The 17,132-nt window shown below is 41.1% G+C and overlaps 1 protein-coding gene and 1 long non-coding RNA gene across 5 annotated transcripts in view; one reads left to right on the top strand and one right to left on the bottom strand.

Moving 5' to 3' along the window:
* LOC140342859 (uncharacterized) overlaps positions 1-2,869 on the bottom strand; it is a 39,592-nt gene extending 36,723 nt beyond the window's left edge. The window contains exon 1 of the long non-coding RNA XR_011923180.1: positions 2,575-2,869. This is a non-coding gene — a long non-coding RNA (uncharacterized lncRNA). The remainder of the gene's footprint in view (positions 1-2,574) is intronic.
* LOC140342857 (ETS domain-containing protein Elk-1-like) overlaps positions 2,859-17,132 on the top strand; it is an 80,078-nt gene continuing 65,804 nt past the window's right edge. For all 4 annotated transcript variants that reach the window (XM_072429227.1, XM_072429225.1, XM_072429224.1 and 1 more), the window contains exon 1: positions 2,859-3,019. The gene's annotated coding sequence lies outside the window, so the exon portion shown is untranslated. The remainder of the gene's footprint in view (positions 3,020-17,132) is intronic.

The following is a 17,132-nucleotide window of genomic DNA, read 5'->3' as shown; positions in this document are numbered from 1 at the left end:
TCTTAATTAAACTGTTTGAATGACTAGCTATTATTTGTGCATGAACCTTCTTTAATTGAATATCTATATGCATTGATAGAGGATATAATTTCCATATTTATGCAGATAAAATATAGATAAAATATACTTAAATAACAAGCCACTCCTCACTAAGTTGTCTACAACACTTTCCCTGATTCTACAGATTGTCTTCATCTTTTGTTCTTAAAATGGAATACATGAAGTACAATGAAAGTACAAACAATACAAACAACAAATTAATTACAAACAATCCAAGCACTAATTACTCACAACAAATTCGAAACAGCACAACAAACTAATTGTGCACCAGATATTAAATCAGCATTGTCGTACATAACATCTCAGCAGCATTATTACTTTTGACACGACAAACGCTTGAGATCTCACACATTATTACACTAGAACCATTCTCACAACTTGTTAGATTAAAACAAAACTCTAGACAGCACAAATACCACCATCTTAATTTTCACACATACATGTCCCGATTTAAAATTAGTGCAGAAGACATATGCACCATATTCCTCATATTTCCATGCAATCAGCTGCAATCTCTAGCTTAGTTTTTTAACTCTACTGCTTGTGGTGTATTTTATCTATCCTGGTGTGATATAATAGTCTGTTGTCTACTTTTATATCTTGGTGAGAGGAGGTGCACCACCCACTTTTGTTCAAACTCTCACTTAGCGGGATATTAGCATATTTCTCAAGTGTTTCTTGTTCAATCCTTCTTCATTGTTAGCTTTAAATTGTTCTTATATTGCTGTATCCAACCTGCCTCCCGGAGACAACCTTTTCTACAGATTTGCTCACTAGGCGCAAGTCTAAATCGGTAATTCCTGAGTGTCCCTGACTCCCATGATATGTCCCAGACATACCAGTTTTGTTCGACCAATCAATTGTCTTCCTGAGCTAACAACACAGAACCCTGTCTGTGTGTGGAATTACCAAAGGCTTTAACATCAATATCTCTCTCTCTGAAAGCATATGCTAACCACACAGTAACACTAGACACTCTTTCTTATTATACAATTGTACAGAATATCACCTAACACATTATTATCTTCATATAGGCTAACAGACTAAGCAGACAAGAAATCCAAGGGCATTTGTGTATAACAAGTTACAAAGCTGATATTAGTTTAACATGTGACTGACTGCAGTGCTCACTGTCCTGTTATAGGACCGTTTACCAAAACGCAGCCATAGGTCACGTTACAGCTTGTCCGAGAAAACCACAGTTGTGAGGTTGAACCAACCTCACTCTTAGCAACCAGGTTAGTTAAGAGGAAAGCATTATGGACATTTAGACTTATTACACACACAGGAACACATTACACACATATAAACATCTCACACACATGTGTACACATCTCCTTACAGCTGAGTGATGGAGCTTGTGTCCTCCTCCTCTGATCTCCAGCCGAGAACTGCAGAGACAATCTCCGGGGTTTCCTGGTAAAGTCGGTGCATGTGTCGATGCGGGCTGGGGGATCGGCAGGAAATTCAAATAATTTTGTATTGGATTAAATACAAAATAGCTGTATTGAGTCCAATACAAAGAAATCTTCATATTATACATATATTATACATGCTTCTGTACAGTAATAGTATATGTTTCATTTTTTTTTGTTTTTAACATATTTTTGTTTTTTTATTTGAAGCAGATTTTATGTATTTCCCATGGATAGTTCTGCTTCAAAATGGAGATTACAAACAACATGGGGATGGGGAGACAATATTTTCCTTCTCAACCGACCGCCCATAGGGAGCTAGAGGTCCGGTTGCAGCAGCAGGATAGAGACTCCTTAGGGACTGAGTGGCAGAGTAGATAGGCAGACATTGAGTTCCAGTGTCACACCACTGATTTCTTCAGAGACAAGCTTCTCTTCAAGCTGTTCTACCATCCTGACTCAAAGGGATTCCATCTGATGTCACATCTGAGCTGGTCTTCAGGGGCTCCTGCAACTGAACTTTGCTACAATCCCTATCTGGAGGTATCTTTGCTCTCCATGTGTATACAACTACACCAGGGCTCTTGTTGGGTTTATTTGTTCATTCCTGTATGTTGATTGTTTATGCTGTCATTAACATTTACTATATAAACATATTGTTATTTCTATTCTGTGTATACAAATACCTTTTAATGCTGGTATAGTACGCTGGGTGCAGTAGTTCCTCCGCTCCCGAACATCTAATTTAGATTACTGGTTAATTTCCCAGGACAGGAATCTCCTCTGCTCTCAGAGGTCCTAACCTGGGTTGATGCACTGCCAAATCCCCAAAGTGAAGGCTTTAGTTCTCCCTGAATCCTACAGGTTTAGCGTTATAGCCCGTGTGTCATCTCATATCACCCCCTCCCCCCCTCAAAACAGGGCTACACTGTGTTTACATATTTGTATTTTTTTTATTATTTAAAAGTAACATTTTTAATGTAGAAATTTCAATGTATTACGTTTTCCTTATGTTTTAAGATCAGGTCACGGACAAAAGCATGTAATCGAGAAAACAAGTATACATCATGTGCTTTAAAACATGAAAAAAATGTCTAACCTCTGTTAATTTAGCTGCTGCGGGTATGTACAATGCAACCCTGCATCCCAGCTGCCTGACTCAGTCAGCCTCTTTTCTCTCCTCCTCTGTCACCTCCCTTATCCTACCTTCCACACTGCTTTCTCCTTCCCTCTGACGTTAAACAAGGGTTCTCTTCTGTGTCTGCTGGAAGGGGAGAGAGAAAAAAAAAATAAGAAACAAAACAAGGAAAAGGCAGAGGGGCTGCGCATAACAGAGATGGAGAGGGAGGGGGGAAGCAAAATAGAGCAGTGGCGGAAGAAAAAATAGGCCAGCATTAAACCTTCTCCTCTTCTTCTCCTTCCTCTAGGCTTTAAACCATGTTTCAGGCTGTTTTCTCCATGCCCTCTGGGTTGCAAGCACTGAATGTGACTCAAAGACCTTGCAGGAGCAGAATGGCCCTGACTTGTAGAGGAGCCTGAGACAGGTAGGAGGCTCAGCCGTTCCAAAATAAAAAAAAACCTGTGGTGCTTGTTGGCAAAGTGGCAGTGGTGCCAAGCATGTTGTGCCGTCAATTAATTTGCTTTGCTTTATCCTCTGCCCACCTTGTTCCTCCCACTCAGCCTGGTCTGTCATGCAGTGTCCATCTGCTTCTGCTCAACACCATCTACTTGTTAAACAATATGAGTGTGGGGGAGAGCTAGCAAAATCATAGAGCAATGGGGGAAGCATGGAGCGCAGCGACAGACAGGTGAGGCGGTAATGTGTACCGCTTTGCCGTCAATATCACCGCCCGAGCAGCCTTCACCACCTTCCCTCTAATTTTCCACCTTTTCCTCTCTCTTTAGAATTGTAAAGTGCACCTGAAGTTTTCCTTTTTCTCTCTCTTTAGAATTGTAAAGTGCACCTGTAGTTTTTGAAAGAGAAAGCGAGGAGGGATACGTAATTTGGCTCTGGCAGAGCCCCATGTTTGTGCGCCCTGGAAGCAAATGCTCTTTTAATAAAACAGTTCAGTGTTTTAGTCTTTGCACAGGCTTGGAGCAAATGTCCTTGTTATTACAAGGGTTCAGTGCTTAGATATTTGCGCAGGCCCCCAGCAAATGCCCTTTTATCAAAACGGTTCAGTGCTTAGGAAACTCAATTCCGGTGAGCTCAATGAGAAAAAAAGCCCTGGGTGTATATAGAAGAGGGCAAAAAACAAATCTGTTTTTGGTTCCAATCTTTTTACAATTCTGTAAAAATGAAAATGTGCAAAGATTTAAGAACAATTCATGCAAAAAAAAAAATGATTAAATATCTGCTTAATGTTTTGGTGAGTGAATTGAGTGATTTGAACATGGTTGATATAATAATCAGTTGTAAATTCATTGTGAGATAAATTCACAAACATAGTTAAAGCCCAACTAAACTTTTAGCTTACATCAGCTAAATAAATTCCAGGTATTTTAAAACAAACAGAGAAAAGTTTGTCAGTTGCTCACATGCTTCAGGGAAGGAACTCTTTGTGTGGAAGCAGTAATCTCTCTGCAGTACTCCCTGCTCAGCTGAGGCTAGAGTTTTTCAGTCCTCAAGTAGCATAAGCTTTGCGGATTGCAGAGTTATATGTCTAACTCAACAGGGGTTGTGTTGGACTTCTGCAGAAAGTCTACTACTACACTACTTCTCATATCATTGTGTTCAAAATATCCTATGCAACTGAAGTGTTCCATTCTTGAATTTTTTTAAGATAGATGTGAAACATGATGGGATAATTAAGTGACTGATGAGCGTTTAAAATTGCACTATAGCCTGTTAGTGGCCGCAAACCTAAGACAATCTAGCCTGGTTATGGTTACATTTTGTATATGGCCTTTGCAGATGGTCCTCAGCAGACCATCCTTGTGAGAAAAGTGTGCATGTATATCTTTTAAATGCATTAGATTGGATTTTCTAAACAACATCTTATGTCTTTCTGTGGTATGGACTCGCAAGACAATCAGTCAAAATTCACTTTTATCTGTGTGTTAAAACACATAACTATTTTATATTTATTTCTCTTATCTCCCATGTTGATACAGGGCATAACATTCAGTATATGTCAGTGCATTGCCATTTGTTCTTAGTACCCCTTGAGTGCACATATACAATGTAGGGAAATTTCCCTGTCTATTAGCAGCATACAGTTCCGAATCCATAAAACATTTTGGTGTTCTACACCGGTCAAAAATAGTGGAGGTATATTTTTTCCATGCATTAGGGCACCTTAATGGCCCATACAAAGTGAATTTGCTGCCTCAGCACAACACGCATCATTGCACAACAAACACAATAACACATATAACCAATAAGTATAAAGGGTCCTTTTTTGTTTCTTTTACTGCTTTACATTGTAAACTGTATGATTGTATCATATGGTACATTGTGTTTTCACATTTATTTTGTACTTTCTCGTGTTTGCATAATACCATGGGTGAGATACGGAGGCAGTTCTTTTGGTTGGTGTCAGTTTCTGCGTCCTGAAACTGGGACAATGCAGAACACAATAGTATGTGTATACAAATACATGTGTATATATTCATAAGAATATATTTTTATTTAATAAGAATACAAACATCCTGCTTCCTAGAACTTTTACTTTTAAAAGGTTTAAAATATATCTGTATTTGTATATAGGAAGGCCTCTGCTTCCTGTCCACGTCCCCTATTTGATGGTCAGATTGTACATGTGTGTAATTATTGGGCCATTTGGGCTTGTTGTACCAAGGTACAATGAGGGCTTCTAATGTTGCAAATGCAATCTGTGATATCAAGAGTTTTTATAATGTGTGAGTTCCCTAAGAAGTAGACAGTTCTCTCCACTAAGACATCTTGCTATAGATGGTTGGCCCATACTTGGTTGGCAAGGATGGTGAATGCTATGACTAATGTTAAGGATAGAATTTATATTTCATTGGTGAATATAGTAAACATGAAAAACCACGTATGTACATGTTTTATTATATGGCTAAATATATGTCAGTGCATCAAGAACTGAAAGTTTAGTGTTTGGTGAATGTTTAAAAAGTTAAACTATCTTACAGTTTCCTATATGTTTTAGGGACTCGTGGTTACCGCCAGGTTCCAGTCCTCAGACATACCAGGGTGGGCAGGAAGATACATGGTACCAAATCACTAAGCAGAAGAACTGTCCAGGAAGGCCAGGGTCGAGGCAGGCAGCAAGCAAGAGAGGTCAGGTCACAAACTAGGGGTCAAATACCAGGGATCCAGAAAATAGACACCAGTGACACGGAGGCCACTGCAGACACAGGAAACACAGGAGATGCTGAAAGCAACAAGAGGTACAAGTGACCTACAAGTGACAGAGAGGAACACTGGAACAGCAAGGGAATAGGCTGGGAAACAACCCAGTCAACCCAGTTGCCCAGTCTAACAAGGGGATAACAAAGGAGCTGGACAGGGGAAACACTGAATTAAGCAACAGGTGTACATGAACTTGCTCAACAGCTAGGGGGCTTGGCACTAGTGGAGACACATTGTATGAACGCTGAGTGCTGTATCTGAGCTAGCTAAATAGCCAGGGATAATTAAGAGGCTATTTCCTGATTGGCCGGAGGGCTGGGCAAAACTGATAAAACTGGGAACAGCAAGCACAACCAGGATCAGAACTGCCCGCATGCACAGGAGAGAGGTGCCTGCTTTTTAGAGAGGAAGAGGTAGGCATACATTTTTAGACATAAATACATAGTAAAAGGTAAGGCTAAAGGTACATTTTTAGACCTAAATACATAGTAGGTGTTAGGAGAGCATCTGGCCGACGACTCAGGAGCTTAAAAGGCAGAATCTCGATCCTGCTGTGACGGTCTCTCCTGTGGAACCCAAGATTCCACTTCCAGAGAAATTTTTAGGTGAACGTCAAAAATTTGCAAATTTCATGAATGCATGCAAGCTATACTTTCAGCTTCACCACTCTCATCTGGCACAGAATCTCAGAGAGTGGGCCTAGTCCTCTCCCTACTCCAGGGTGATTCCCAGACTTGGGCCTTCAATATGCCTCAGGGGGACCCAGCTCTCTCTTCAGTGGATGCATTTTTCAAGGCCATGGGGATTCTGTATGCTGACCCCGACCTGGCTTCAACTGCAGAGGCAAAACTCCGTAGTCTTCGACAGGGCCTCAGCACAGTTGAGGAGTATGCTGCAGAGTTTTGCAGCTGGGCCGTCAGTTAAAAGTGGAATGATTCTGCACTCTGCAGTCATTTTCACCTGGGTCAGTCCAATGCCATTAAGGATACTCTTGTGAATCATCCATTGCCAAATTCTTTGGATGAGACTATCCAATTGGCCATCTGGGTTGACCCTGACTTCGTGAACGTCACAAGGAAAGACTGTTTATATATGCTACACCCTCAGGACCCCCGACCCCCTCTGAGCCCAGTCCTCCTCCATCTCTGGCCGAGGAGCCAATGCAGTTGGGCTCCTGCAGGCTGTCGGCTACAGAAAGGTTGAGGAGAAGGTCCCAAGGGCTCTGTCTGTATTGTGGAGAACCTGGGCACTTAGAAAAAGCCAGGGAAACTTCAGTTCCTAGGTGGGCCACCTAGGCAGACAGGTATTTCCATTAAAGTCTAATCGTGTCCTGTTAGCAGTTGAAATTGCCTGGAATTCTTCTGCTAAGCATTGTCAGGCAATCCTGGATAGCAGTGCTGCCAGTAATTTTATGGATATATATCGGGCCCGCTCTCTTGGAATTCCAGTTGTTAACCAACCTCAGTCATTATGTGTATTTGCTATAGATGATTCTCCTTTGCAGCAGGGAAACCCGCATTCACAACTCCTGAGGTTTTGGTTAAGGTGCTGCCCACTCAGAAAGGTTATCATTTGTTCTGCTAGACATTCCTTCATCCCCTGTAATTTTAGGACTGCTATGGTTGCGTGAGAATTTCAAAGCAGATGCCCTATCTCTTAGCCTCCCTCCCTGAGGACCTTGACCTTGTTCCGATTCTATCCACTCTAGTAAATCTCCTTGCATAGCTCCAACGAAAACCCATCAGCCACTGCCCACTCCTGACAAACCCCGGTCTCGAGTTCCGCAAAAATTAAAGCTGCAGCCCCTGCTTCCCTTTAGCCGTGCAGCCTGATGGATTTATGGCATCCTCAGCATCTCTTGTTAGGCTGTGCACAACTGAAGGGGATTCTAGAGGCTGATAAGCTCCTGACTCAGCCCTGCACTGCTATTGGCTGCTGGGACTTTAAAGCCTCTCTGCTCCCAGTTGACAGTGCCTGTTAAAGCGTTTAGCTGGGCTTATCTGTGCTGGAGAGATTCTGAGTATTTTTCTGTTGCTGACCTTTGCCTGTTCCTGACAATCTGCTTGAACCCAGCCTGGACCGACCTTTGCCTGTGACCCCAACTCTGCTTGTGCCTTTTCCTTTGTAACTCGTTTGGTGGACTTATCTCCTGTGTTTGACTTCGGCTTGTTTCTGGATTCCCTGGTAATTCTGTACTGTGTATCGTAGGGCTCCTGGTTAGCTGCCGGTCTATCCCCGGACACCATTCCTTGTGCACTAAGTCCTGGGGGCAACCGAGTGCTGGGAGACGCAACCAGTCTCCCGAGGCTGAGCGGGGGCTGCTATAAGCGAAGGCTGTGAGGTTAGATTGGGGGACTGGTGTCTGAAGAATACTGGTACTGACCAGGGCCTTACAGTAGGTCAGGTTGAAAAAAAGACATAAGTCCATCAAGTTCAACCACTAGGGAAATAAACATATCCCAGATATAAAACCCTATGGACATAGTTGGTCCAGAGGAAGGCAAATAAAAAAACCCTGGTACAATTTGCTTCAACAGGAGGAAAAAAAAAATCTTTCCTGATACCATGAGGTAATTGGATGTGCCCTGGATCAACTGTTATTTTTACTTTAAATCAGTTTAAATCGGTTAACTCTTTCTGAACCTGAAAATATTAGGTCATTTAAAAATATGCTTATTTCTCAGCTAATATAAATGTTTGAAACATTTGAACAGCCCAAACATTTTTATTTAGGTCTAAGTGAAAAATGTGTGCCATTAGAAAGAATGATTTTTTAGGGGAACAGTGACTTTTAATGCAAGCTCGCCAGTGTCAAGCTCACGGAGATGCACGGCTCGGAGCGAGTGAGCATCTCAGTTGATAAATGCCAGGTGAATACGCCAGTGTATTCTCGACGGCTGAAAAATGGTTGATAAATAGGTTTTGGGCATCCGATTTCGGATCGCAAATACGTGCGCGCGAGCGAGCTTCCGATTTTGCTTGATGAATCAGATTGCACCCAGCTGAGCCTCCCCTTGGTCTATGCTAATGTCTCTTTCTGGCACATAGGTCTGTTGGAAATGTTTAAGAATCATTTGAGATACTTCCCAAATTTTTTTGAGTTTTGGTGCAGGATGGGCAGGATTGTTGGCAAAGTGTAGATACTTCATGAACAGGGTAAATCTGTACTCTGGCATGACTCTGGCAAAGAATGGAGTGGCAAGTAATTTTTTGGTGGACCAATACCACTTCTTAACTCCCTGAAGTATCACGCTCGCGCGCACGTATTTGCGATACCCAAATGTCATCTTTAGTCACTGGTTTCCGCTTTTGCCTCTTGCAAACCTCAGGTGTGGAGCAGATAATTGTTGTGCAGCGTACCTGTTTGTTTTAGCAACTATTTTTTCAATACCCTCATCGGTCAGAAACAATTGCAGGTATGCCAAGGGGTTGTTGCGTTCAGCATCAATTTTCACACTAGGTGCTCCAGTAAATGGTAATCTTGGGGGCCCTGCCTGGGCTGCATCAAGGTCAATAGAGTGCTCACATTACTGACCTCAAGTTCAGATTTGTCACCGCGTTTACTTTCACGGTCACTCTCTGATGACAAGTTTCCTGGTGAATCATTATCGCTCAATTCCACAAATGACTCCAAATCGCTATCGCTGGTTTCTAATTGTTCAAAAACAGCTTTTGCTCTGGCAAGACGCCTTTTGGATGCCATGGATGTGGTCAAGTCTCCAGTAAGCAGTCAGCAACGTTCAAGGTCAAAGACAAGTTTGCAAATGATGAAATCAGGAAATAATAAAAAGGTCAGGAAAAGTTCAAGCAAAGGTCAGGGCTAATAGTGGACAAACTGTAAATAAGGGCACTGGACAAAGCTGTTTTATGCACTAATTGATGTTCTTTTACATTTATTATTTATTATATTTAACTGTGATCAAGCATTTAAAAGCAGATTACAATGTAATCAGCTTTTAAAATTTCCTGTCCGGCCACGCCTTCCCAGTGTACCAACGCTTCACACAACACACCGAGGATGTGATGCAGAAGCCGGCCGGGGATCGCTGAGGACACCGCTAGATCGAGGGGCACAGATAGGAGTTTTTTTTTTGCCTACCCTGAGTGTGACTCGGGGTTACTGCTTTTTGCATGTTAAATTCATTCCGAGTCACACTCGGGAATACCGCCAGGGGAGTTATAAACTAACTGGTCTGAGAACCACATTGGCCTTACACCAATCCATTGGTACCATGCCAGTGATTAAAGATTCTCTAAAAATTAGAAATAATGGCTTAGAACTGTTTCTCAATCATATTAATTTTGAGTAATTGAGCCTGATTCATCAAGCCAAATTGGAATTTAGCAATCCAGAATCGGACGCCCAAAACCTATTTATCAGCCAAATTTTAGCCTGGCGAGAATACGCTGCCGTATTCTCCCGGCAGTTAGCAACTTAGATGATCGCTCACTCTGAACCCCGCATCTCCGGTAGCTCGACACTGGCGAACTTCCAATAAAATTCACTGTTCCCCTAAAAAATAATTATTTCTAATGGCACAGATCTTTCACTTAGACCTAAATAAAAATGTTTGGGCTTTTCAAATGTTTCAAACATATATATTAGCTGAGAAATATATAATGTATAAAAGAAGAAAAAGAATGAGGTTCACGGCTCAGGGATTGTATGAAATAATATATAAGTGTATTTGCTACATGGTGTCAAAGAAAAGCATTTACATAACTCAATCAGGTATTTTACCTTGGTCCTGTTAACACTTCACAGGGCCTAAGTATTATATCATAGTACTTCTATGTCATCAAACAAATAAATGTGTGAGGAACCGAAAAAGTCCCCACCGTATAGAGTTTGTGCAAAAATCTGACGCGTTTCACCACCATTAGGCTTCCTCAGGGATATCTTTTGTACGTACTTTACGGTCAATGGGAGATCATAAAAGACACAAACATGCGTGTTGATAAATGTGGCAAGATGAAAGTTGAAAATCTTGTTCAAGTTAGTGCTCCTTAAGCCTTAAGGAGGATTTCGGTATATTTCTATATTGATGTACATAAATGATTCGTAAAAGCTTTGGTACTCAACGAGGATTGGTGTTTCATTCATCCATCAAGATTGTAAGGATGTATAGGAGAGGCACAAGCCTTCCATTGCAATTTTAGAAACAGGTCTTGTAAGCTGAAATTAATAGGGTCACAAAGGAGTATTGCAGGGAGATGAGCACTGAGAGCACAGCCTTCCTTACATCCTTACATCCTAATTAATTGCAACTAAGTCAATGTTAATGCTATGTTATTGTGTTTGTGGCCATATTGTTTCATTTCAATAATAGGTCTTTATTACCACCTTTAACCTCCCTAGCGGTAATGCCGAGTGTGACTGGTGGTGGGAAAACCATGCAAAAAGTGGTAACCTCGAATAACACTCGGGGTAACTTTGGGGGTCCCCCTTACCTCAGCCCCATGCTCCAGCGGCAATCGGACGATCCTGCTGTGATGCCGGGGCGCCTCTCTGTCAGGAGGGCGTGGCCGGGCGGGAAATGCAAACGCAGATTACCGAGTAATCTGCTTTTAAATGCCGCCCGGTTCCCCGCCACCCCGCCGCTCGCATCTGCAGTTAGATGCAATGCACCATGTAGGATTTCTGCATGGTGCATCGCATCTAACTGCAGATGTGATCACCAATAGTAAATTCCAGGGGTGATGCCAGCGGCATCACTATGTAATCTGCTTTTAAATTTTTTTTTACAGTAAAAAAACACTACAAAAACATAAAATAAAAGTATAAATACAAATTTTAGTGCACCAAGCATCATTGCCCAGTGCCCTGATTTACATTTTGCCCACTATTAGCCCTGACCTTGATCTGACCTTTTGATGAGTTATAAATCACTTCCTGAATGTGTCATTTAATCACTTTGTCTTTGACCTTGATTGTTCCTGACTGATTGCTGGAGACAAGGCATCTCGCCGGCGCAAGTGCTGTTTTGGAGGAATTTGAACAAAGCGATAGCGATTTGGAGTCCCTTGTGGAATCGAGTGATAGTGATTCACCAAGAAATTTGTCATCGGACAGCGAAAGTGAACTGAGCAACGATTCTGGACCTGGGGTCAGTGCTGTGCGCACATGGTGTCCTATCGACCTTGATGCGGACCAGGCAGCACCGCCTAGATTTCCATTCACCGGCGCACCTGGGATGAAAGTTGAGGCTGAATGCGACGACCCCCTGGCATACCTGAAGTTGTTTTTGAACAGTGAAGTTATCGAAAAAAATTGCTGTGGAGACAAACAGGTAAGCCGCTCTTGTGTTTGCAAACTTTTTAAAATGTTTTGCTAATTTTTTTTATGCCATCATGTGTGCTGCTCTGTATTTGCTAACTTTTTGAAATGTTTCGCAAATTTTTTTATGCCAACATGTATGCTGCTCTGTGTTTGCTAGCATATTACTTGCAACCTTCACTCTATAAAAGAACATATTTATGCAGGTACGCTGGACAACAACAAGGTGCTCCACACCTGAGGTTTGCAAGAAGCAGAAAGTGGGAACCTGTGACCAAGGATGACATTTGGCTGTTTTTGGGCCTCGTGATCCTGCAGGGAGTTGTGGGCAAACCCGTGCAGAAGTGTTACTTGTCTAAGAACAAAATGATTGCCACTACATTCTTTGGCACAGTCATGCCAGAATACCGATTTTTCCCTCATCTTGAAGTACCTGCACTTCGCAAACAATGAAGAATTTGATGGGACTACCCACCCTGCACCAAAACTCAAGAAAATTTGGGAAGTATCTCAGATTATTCTACAAAATTTCCAGCAAACCTATGTGCCAGAAAGAGATGTCAGCATTGACGAAAGTCTAATGGCTTACAAGGGGAGGCTCAGCTGGGTGCAGTACATTGCGTCAAAGAGGGCACGATTTGGCGTGAAGACCTATATGCTGTGCAAATCCTCATCTGGCTACATCTGGAATACGGTACTGTACACTGGAAAAGAGACACAGTTCAACCCCAGATACAGCCATTGTGGTGATTGGCAACATCTTCGGTGCTATTGTGTCACAACTGACAATTTTTACACCTCTCCTGAGCTTTATGAGTTCCTTCTGCAACACAGAACAGATGCCTATGGAACCGTTAGGGCTAACCGCCGCAACCTACCATCACTGTTTGCAAAAGAAAAGCTGAAGACAGGAGAAATTGTTGCCTGGCAGAAAGGCAAAATGATGGCCCTGAGATGGCGTGACAAGAAAGATGTGTGCCTGATGAGTACTGTTCATGATGCCTCTACCGTTATGGTGGGCACAAAATGTGGGAAAGAAGTGATGAAGCCACAGGTGGTGATTGACTACAACAACACCATGGGAGGTGTGGACAGAGCTGACCAATCCATGACATTCTACCCAGACATTCTACCCATGACATTCTACCCCAAAAAGATTTTCAGGCATCTTGTTGAGCAGTGCCTATGGAATGCCTACGTTCTGTACAAAAAAAATAGTCAGAGGCCTGTAAATCATTCAGACTTCATTTTGCAAGTTTCCGAATCCATAGTCAAGAACCACCAAACATCATTAGTGGCTTTGAATAGACCTGGACGTCGTGCTTCCACCGTTGTCAACCCAGAACGCCTGACCGGTTGTCACTTCACTGAATACATCCCACCAACCCAGAGAAATGCAGCACCTACAAGGATGTGCGTGGTTTGCTGCTCAAAGACCGATGACAGAGGAAGGAAGAAATGCAAGGAAACCAGGTTCTACTGTCCTGACTGTGATGTTGGGCTTTGTGCAGCACCCTGGTTCAAAATCTACCACACCCCGGATGTCTACTAAAAATGTGAATATTTTTTTTTTTTAAATCTGCATTTAATTTATATTATTATTTATCAATAATATTGCACCCTTGTTTGGAAAATTTCAGTGGGAAATTTTTGATAAAAAAGTAGTTTTTTGATAAATTACATTGTTTTGATCTAATATTTCATTATTTTTTATAATAATGATTTATATTTATGTATTACATTATAATTTATGATTATAATATAATAAATAAATATATTTATTATAACTGGGAGTTAATCTTAAGAATTACAGGCCCACAATATAAACAAAAAAATAGGATCACTTTTTGCATAAAAAACTGACAGAATTAGAACGCTAGGGGGGTTAAATGTTTGTCCTGCATAAATATTTTCTAATCCAGTTTTCGACCCTTGATAGGTAAAAATTTCATTTTGGTTTGGTAAGTATTTTTAGAATGCAATATTTGTTAGGCCCTTTTTGAACTAATTTGGCTTTGTATGAAAGGTTTACATGTGTTTTTTTTATTTTTTCATGTAAATTTAGTGGTGTCTCTGTGGTCTCTATATTTTAATGTGACCTTTTAGCAAATAGATTTATTTTGTATAAAGTTTTTTTTTGGGGTTTGTTTTTATGTGATCTCATTTACAATCTCCCAGGACCTACAATTTAAAAAGTCAATGTTTTTAAGCAGTTCCCTTCTATGAATTGTTTGAAAGTCTAAAAACACCACAATTGGCTTATTAAAACTCAGTTGTTTGATGCGCATATTTGTGCGCCTAACCTCAGGAGTGTGATGCACATTGTTGTGCGCTAAGGTGGAACCGCTATGTCCACGTAAACTGTGTTCTATCAGTTGAAAAATGCGCCAGACAATTTTCTAGAGAAGGATCCTCATTCCGGTAAGTTTTTTTTTTTTTTATGTGTATATTGTTTGTTTTGCTTCATGTGCACTAATGTATGTACATACATATATATAATATATATATGTATGCATTTACGTGTGTACATATACATATAAAAGAGAGATTATAGTAAGAAATAGGCAAAGAGGGTTTTTTGGGCATATTGCCTAACATGCTTCAAATTGAAAAGATTTCCTATTTCTTCCTATGATTTCTGATGTCATAGGCTTGGCTCCAAGCAACATTTATGGGTGATATTGCTTCTGATTCAAGGAGGAATCCATCTTTATGTGCTTCCACTACCAAGCTGAGGTGAGTAAGTCAATATATAGTGAGCCAAGGTCTAAAATGCCATTCAAACATGCAGAAACACCCTGAAAGGCTGCAAAAGCAAGAAAATATGTGTACCACAAAGTGTATTTGTCCCTGGAAGTTTTATATACTAGTACTATTTGTTTTCTGTAAACACCTAAATAATACATATAATCCAGAATTTAATGAGCAAAATTAAGTTAACAAACAACAGAACATCTGTTCATTTCTAAGAGTGCCTGACCCTGCTTGTGAGCTTGGCAATCAATGTGCTTTGATGTTGTGCTTGGCAACCTGGACCTCTTTCCATTACCATCAGGTGTGTTAGAATGAGTATGCAACTCAGCTGGACAGCTAATTGACAACCAGTTTGGATAGCAAGTGGAGGTGCGCTTGTATACAATAGGGCTAAGATCAGGCAGCACAGCACAATGACAACAAACCTATAACACTACTACAGAACAGAGGAGTTGTGTGGCAGCAATTCAACTTGAGTGCAAATGTCAGACTATTAAATTAAAAAAAAGAAATAGAAACCATGACAATTTATTCATAAAAGGAATATGTACATAACACATTTAAATACTAATATGTGACAACGTGACTTTCAGAATGTAACAAAGGCAACGAGGGGGGTCAAGTAGCAGTTTGGAGTGGAAACCATCCACACATTTGTACTCAATATTTGTGGCAAAAATGACGAAACATTGCTGAAGAATCACTAAATAACAGAAACTGTCATTACAAACCAATCATACATCAATGCATACCATCCAAGCAAACTTACTTGATTAATCACCCTCCTCCCCCACTCACAAACCAGTCCAGTTAAAATAGTAATAATGCATGTGTATTTAAATGCATTTAAATGTATTTTGACATACACACACAAGTGAAATCACTAAATGTTCCTTGATACATGTATTATAACATCTTTGGCAACAATCCTCTATTCAAATATTTGATTTCTATAAAGCCAAACTAGAATGAAATTTGAATCAGATCGCAAATGCTTGGTGACATTTTTTGACATTCATACTATTGTGTGATGACATATCTATTAGCTAGATATAGCTAATTAGTATATATACAGCTTGATCTAAATTAGTTTGCAGTTTTGCAAGCAAACCAAAAAGTATCAAAACAGTGCAACACATGCAACAATAAATAAATCAATTTTGTGAATGAGTATAATGTAACATAAAAATGTAGCAGTTACCCAAAAGAAGATGAAGCATTAAAGATTCTAATTGACCTGTAATGGACTGTATATGTGCACAGAACAGGGACCAGGTGTGCGCTAAACCTCCCTAGCGGTAACCTCGAGTGTGACTCGGGGTAGAAAAAAGTTGCTGAAAGCGGTACCACCGAGTCACACTCAAGGTAGGTAATCCTATGGGAAGTAATAGTAAATACAGCCTTACCTGACTGTAAGGCTCACTGCACACAACCCACCCACTCTCCCAACGCAGGCTCAGATACGGGGGACGTGTTACCAAGATACCAGAAGGGCTACTTGCTCACATTGGTCACAACAGTATTCACCTAGGAGCTGTTGCTCCATTTGTGCATACGTATGGCAGACTGTGCACTGAACAAAACCTTCTACCTTGCTACCACTCATTTTCCCAGTTACAATGTTTGTTTTCAAGGAGTTAAAAAAGTTTACTTACAGTTTGTAGTTACTATAAGGATTCAACTCCTCCTGTGCTTTCTAACGCCACTTGATTCCAAGCCACTTGTTTCACCAGCGAGTGAGCTGGTGAAACAAAGGTGCCTATATTTTATGGCACGACTGTATATATATGTATACTTTTTCCACCTATAAGCCCATGCCTCCTATACTATTCATCTCCACTAATTTGTTGTATCTATACAGAATTAAAACTGCATTACCTAGTGCTGGTGGATAACTTCCTTGGTGCCCAACTTGAAGCTGAAGATGATTGTCACAGATCCCCGCAGGTCCAGGTCATCTGTGCCTCCTTCTTGCTCACCCTCCTTGCAGTCCCCTACTGCCAGCAACATCTCTGCCTCTAGATCCAACACTCTGCATACTTCCTGTTCCAAGTCAGGTGATTCTTTGGCAGCTGCTCCCTTGCCTCAAAGAACCAGAGTATTCCACAGACGCACTCCCTCTGCTGGCAAACATCTGAATAACACCTGTGATTATCTCAGCAACAGCACTCCCTCTGCTGGTGGGATTGATGTCTGCATCTCACTTGATCCAAGCCCATCACCTGACATTCCCTTCTTAAGCAAGTGACCTGGCAACAAGAAGTTGCCTGATCTAGGAGTTCCTTTGGCT

The sequence above is a fragment of the Pyxicephalus adspersus genome, chromosome W, assembly GCF_032062135.1.
Source record: "Pyxicephalus adspersus chromosome W, UCB_Pads_2.0, whole genome shotgun sequence".
Classification (NCBI taxonomy): Eukaryota; Metazoa; Chordata; class Amphibia; order Anura; family Pyxicephalidae; genus Pyxicephalus; species Pyxicephalus adspersus.
Note: the sequence above shows the minus strand (reverse complement) of the source record. Positions and strands in the feature narration are given on the sequence as shown.